We start from the raw sequence: 6,191 nt of genomic DNA, 5'->3' as shown, positions 1-6,191 counted from the left end.
GCCTTGAGAGCAATTCTCCCATTTGGCAGTGTGCAGTGCACACCACATTCCCTGTGTTTACCATTCTGCCACTGTAGCCTGGGGTCCTACTATCCTACTAGGTAAGCTGGGTAAGCCTTCATTACATACATAATTACCTGATGCCATTCAGAGTTCAGGAAATTAGTTTCAAACAATTTCACAGAAGGTTGTAAATAGAGGTAATTTGCTAAGCCTAGAGGAAAATTTGAAAGAAAAATGAAAGGCGTAGGAGAAGGAGAGGAACTAAGAATTTGTTACCACCGTCTATGTGCAGTATTGCGTTAAATGCCTCAGAGCGCATTATCTCACTGACCTTCACAGCAGTCCTCCAAGGTGGGCATTATTATTGCAGATGAGGAAACAGAGGCTCAGCCAACTTAGGCAGCCTGCTAAAGGTCATGCACAGCTAAACTGGGAAAAGGCTATCCTTTTGGAGATTAGGTTCTGAGAAGGTATGTAGAATAGAATCTTATTTTATTTTATTTTATTTTATTATTATTATACTTTAAGTTTTAGGGTACATGTGCACAACGTGCAGCTTTGTTACATATGTATACATGTGCCATGTTGGTATGCTGCACCCATTAACTTGTCATTTAGCATTAGGTATATCTCCTAATGCTGTTCCTCCCCCCTCCCCCCACCCCACAACCATCCCCAGTGTGTGATGTTCCCCTTCCTGTGTCCATGTGTTCTCATTGTTCAATTCCCACCTATGAGTGAGAACATGCGGTGTTTGGTTTTTTGTCCTTGCGATAGTTTGCTGAGAATGATGGTTTCCAGCTTCATCCATGTCCCTACAAAGGACATGAACTCATCATTTTTTATGGCTGCATAGTATTCCATGGTGTATATGTGCCACATTTTCTTAATCCAGTCTATCATTGTTGGACATTGGGTTGGTTCCAAGTCTTTGCTGTTGTGAATAGTGCTGCAATAAACATACGTGTGCATGTGTCTTCATAGCAGCATGACTTATAGTCCTTTGGGTATGTACCCAGTAATGGGATGGCTGGGTCAAATGGTATTTCTAGTTCTAGATCCCTGAGGAATCGCCACACTGACTTCCACAATGGTTGAACTAGTTTACAGTCCCACCAACAGTGTCAAAGTATTCCTATTTCTCCACATCCTCTCCAGTACTTGTTGTTTCCTGACTTTTTAATGATTGCCATTCTAACTGGTGTGAGATGGTATCTCATTGTGGTTTTGATTTGCATTTCTCTGATGGGCAGTGATGATGAACATTTTTTCATGTGTTTTTTGGCTGCATAAATGTCTTCTTTTGAGAAGTGTCTCTTCATCTCCTTTGCCCACTTTTTGATGGGGTTGTTTGTTTTTTTCTTGTGAACTTGTTTGAGTTCTTTGTAGATTCCGGATATTAGCCCTTTGTCAGATGAGTAGGTTGCAAAAATTTTCTCCCATTCTGTAGGTTGCCTGTTCACTCTGATGGTAGTTTCTTTTGCTGTGCAGAAGCTCTTGAGTTTAATTAGATCCCATTTGTCAATTTTGGCTTTTGTTGCCATTGCTTTTGGTGTTTTAGTCATGAAGTCCTTGCCCATGCCTATGTCCTGAATGGTATTGCCTAGGTTTTCTTCTAGGGTTTTTATGGTTTTAGGTGTAACATTTAAGTCTTTAATCCATCTTGAATTAATTTTTGTATAAGGTGTAAGGAAGGGATCCAGTTTCAGCTTTCTACATATGGGTAGCCAGTTTTCCCAGCACCATTTACTAAATAGGGAATCCTTTCCCCATTGCTTGTTTTTGTCAGGTTTGTCAAAGATCAGAAAGTTGTAGATATGTGGCATTATTTCTGAGGCCTCTGTTCTGTTCCATTGCTCTATATCTCTGTTTTGGTAGCAGTACCATGCTGTTTAGGTTACTGTAGCCTTGTAGTATAGTTTGAAGTCAGGTAGCGTGATGCCTCCAGCTTTGTTCTTTTGGCTTAGGATTGACTTGGCGATGCGGGCTCTTTTTTGGTTCCATATGAACTTTAAAGTAGTTTTTTCCAATTCTGTGAAGAAAGTAATTGGTAGCTTGATGGGGATGGCATTGAATCTATAAATTACCTTGGGCAATATGGCCATTTCATGAAATTGATTCTTTTTACCCATGAGCATGGAATGTTCTTCCATTTATTTGTATCCTCTTTTATTTTGTTGAGCAGTGGTTTGTAGTTCTCCTTGAAGAGGTCTTTCACATCCCTTGTAAGTTGGATTCCTAGGTATTTTATTGTCTTTGAAGCAATTGTGAATGGGAGTTCACTCATGATTTGGCTCTCTGTTTGTCTGTTATTGGTGTATAAGAATGCTTGTGATTTTTGCACATTGATTATGTATCCTGAGACTCTGCTGAAATTGCTTATCAGCTTAAGGAGATTTTGGGCTGAGACGATGTGGTTTTCTACATATAGAATCATGTCATCTGCAAATAGGGACAATTTGACTTCCTCTTTTCCTAATTGAATACCCTTTATTTCCTTCTCCTGCCTGATTGCCCTGGCCAGAACTTCCAACACTATGTTGAATAGGAGTGGTGAGAGAGGGCATCCCTGTCTTGTGCCAGTTTTCAAAGGGAATGCTTCCAGTTTTTGTCCATTCAGTATGATATTGGCTGTGGGTTTGTCATAGATAGCTCTTATTATTTTGAGACACGTCCCATCAATACCTAATTTATTGAGAGTTTTTAGCATGAAGGGTTGTTGAATTTTGTCAAAGGCGTTTTCTGTGTCAGTTGAGATAATCATGTGGTTTTTGTCTTTGGTTCTGTTTATATGCTGGAGTATGTTTATTGGTTTGCATATTTGAACCCGCCTTGCATCCCAGGGATGAAGCCCACTTGATCATGGTGGATAAGCTTTTTGATGTGTTGCCAGATTCGGTTTGCCAGTATTTTAGTGAGGATTCTTGCATTGATGTTCATCAAGGATATTGGTCTAAAATTCTCTTTTTTTGTTGTGTCTCTGCCAGGCTTTGGTATCAGGATGATACTGGCCTCATAAAATGAGTTAGGGAGGATTCCCTCTTTTTCTATTGATTGGAATAGTTTCAGAAGGAATGGTACCAGCTCCTTCTTGTACCTCTGGTAGAATTTGGCTGTGAATCCATCTGGTCCTGGACTTTTTTTGGTTGGTAAGCTATTAATTATTGCCTTAATGTCAGAGCCTGTTATTGGTCTATTCAGAGATTCAACTTCTTCCTCGTTTAGTCTTGGGAGGATGTATGCCTCCAGGAATTTATCCATTTCTTCTAGATTTTCTAGTTTATTTGCATAGAGGTGTTTATAGTATTCTCTGATGGTAGTTCGTATTTCTGTGGGATCAGTGGTGATATCCCTTTTATCATTTTTTATTGTGTCTATTTGATTCTTCTCTCTTTTCTTCTTTATTAATCTTGCTAGCGGTCTATCAATTTTGTTGATCTTTTCAAAAAACCAGCTCCTGGATTCATTGATTTTTTGAATGTTTTTGTGTGTCTCTAAGTCCTTCAGTTCTGCCCTGATCTTAGTTATTTCTTGCCTTCTGCTAGCTTTTAAATGTGTTTGCTCTTGCTTCTCCAGTTCTTTTAATTGTGGTGTTAGGGTGTCGATTTTAGATCTTTCCTGCTTTCTCTTGTGGGCATTTAGTACTATAAATTTCCCTCTACACACTGCTTTAAATGTGTCCCAGAGATTCTGGTATGTTGTGTCTTTGTTCTCATTGGTTTCAAAGAATATCTTTATTTCTGCCTTCATTTCACTATTTATCCAGTAATCATTCAGGAGCAGATTGTTCAGTTTCCATGTAGTTGTCTGGTTTTTGAGTGAGTTTCTTAATCCTGAGTTCTAATTTGTTTGCACTGTGTTCTGAGAGACAGTTTGTTATAATTTCTGTTCTTTTACATTTGCTGAGAAGTGCTTTACTTCCAACTATGTGGTAAATTTTGGAATAAGTGTGATGTGGTGCTGAGAAGAATGTATATTCTGTTGATTTGGGGTGGAGAGTTCTGTAGATGTCTATTAGGTCTGCTTGGTGCAGAGCTGTGTTCAATTCCTGGATATCCTTGTTAACTTTTCTCTCTAGTTGATCTGTGTAATGTTGACAGTGGGGTGTTAAAGTCTCCCATTATTATTGTGTGGGAGTCTAAGTCTCTTTGTAGGTCTCTAAGGACTTGCTTTATGAATCTGGGTGCTCCTGTATTGGGTACATATATATATTTAGGATAGTTAGCTCTTCTTGTTGAATTGATGCCTTTACCATTATGTAATGGCCTTCTTTGTCTCTTTTGATCTTTGTTGGTTTAAAGTCTGTTTTATCTGAGACTAGGATTGCAACCCCTGCTATTTTTTTGTTTTCCATTTGCTTGGTAGATCTTCCTCCATCCCTTTATTCTGAGCCTGTGTGTGTCTCTGCATGTGAGATGGGTCTCCTGAATACAGCACACTGATGGGACTTGACTCTTTATCCAATTTGCCAGCCTGTGTCTTTTAAATGGGGCATTTAGCCCATTTACATTTAAGGTTAATATTGTTATGTGTGAATTGGATCCTGTCATTATGACTTAGCTGGTTATTTTGCTCATTAGTTGATGCAGTTTCTTCCTAGCCTCGATGGTCTTTACAATTTGGCATGTTTTTGCATTGGCTGGTACCGGTTGTTCCTTTCTATGTTTAGTGCTTCCTTTAGGAGCTATTGTAAGGCAAGCCTGGTGGTGACAAAATCTCTCAGCATTTGCTTGTCTGTAAAGGATTTTGTTTCTCCTTCACTTATGAAGCTTAGTTTGGCTGGATATGAAATTCTGAGTTGAAAATTCTTTTCTTTAAGAATGTTGAATATTGGCCACCACTCTCTTCTTTCTTGTAGAGTTTCTGCTGAGAGATCCGCTGTTAGTCTGATGGGCTTCCGTTTGTGGGTAACCCGACCTTTCTCTCTGGCTGCCCATAACATTTTTTCCTTCATATCAACCTTGGTGAATCTGACAATTATGTGTCTTGGAGTTGCTCTTCTTGAGGAGTATCTTTGTGGCATTCTCTGTATTTCCTGAAGTTGAATGTTGGCCTTCTTCACTAGGTTGGGAAGTTCTCCTGGATAATATCCTGAAGAGTGTTTTCTAGCTTGGTTCCATTCCCCCCGTCACTTTCAGGTACACCAATCTGATGTAGATTTGGTCTTTTCACATAGACTCATACTTCTTGGAGGCTTTGTTTGTTTCTTTTTACTCTTTTTTTCTCTAAACTTCTCCTCTCGCTTCATTTCATTCATTTGATCTTCAGTTGCTGATACCCTTTCTTTCATCGAATCGAATCGGCTACTGAAGCTTGATTGAATCGGCTACTGAAGCTTGTGCATGCATCACATAGTTCTCCTGCCATGGTTTTCAGCTCCATCAGGTCATTTAAGGTCTTCTCTATGCTGTTTATTCTAGTTAACCATTCATCTCATCTTTTTTCAAGGTTTTTAGCTTCTTTGTGATGGGTTTGAACATCCTCCTTTAGCTCAGAGAGGTTTGTTATTACCAATCTTCTGAAGCCTACTTCTGTCAGCTCATCAAAGTTATTCTCCATCCAGCTTTGTTCCATTGCTGGTGAGGAGCTGTGTTCCTTTGGAGGAGAAGAGGAGCTCTGATTTTTAGAATTTTCAACTTTTCTGCTCTGCTTTCTCCCCATCTTTGTGGTTTTATCTACCTTTCATCTTTGATGATGGTGACCTACAGATGGGGTTTTGGTGTGGATGTCCTTTTTGTTGCTGTGATGTTATTCCTCTCTGTTTGTTAGTTTTCCTTCTAACACTCAGGACCCTCAGCTGCAGGTCTCTTGGAGTTTGCTAGAGGTCCACTCCAGACCCTGTTTGCCTGGGTATCACCAGCAGAGGCTGCAGAACAGTGAATACTGCAGAACAGCAAGTGTTGCTGTCTGATCCTTCCTCTGGAAACTTCGTCTCAGAGGGGCATCCGGCTGTATGAGGTGTCAGTCGGCCCCTACTGGGAGGTGTCTCCCAGTTAGGCTACTTGGGGGTCTGGGACCCACTTGAGGAGGCAGTCTCTCCGTTATCAGATCTCAAACTCCATGCTGGGAGAATCACTACTCTCTTCAAAGCTGTCAGACAGGGATGTTTAAGTCTGCAGAAGTTTCTGCTGCCTTTTGTTCAGCTATGCCCTGCCCCTAGATGTGGAGTCTACAGAGGCAGGCAGGCA

The sequence above is a fragment of the Pan troglodytes genome, chromosome 9 (genome assembly GCF_028858775.2).
Source record: "Pan troglodytes isolate AG18354 chromosome 9, NHGRI_mPanTro3-v2.0_pri, whole genome shotgun sequence".
Lineage (NCBI taxonomy): Eukaryota > Metazoa > Chordata > Mammalia > Primates > Hominidae > Pan > Pan troglodytes.
The sequence above is the reverse complement of the archived record's forward strand: the minus strand, read 5'-3'. Positions refer to the sequence as shown.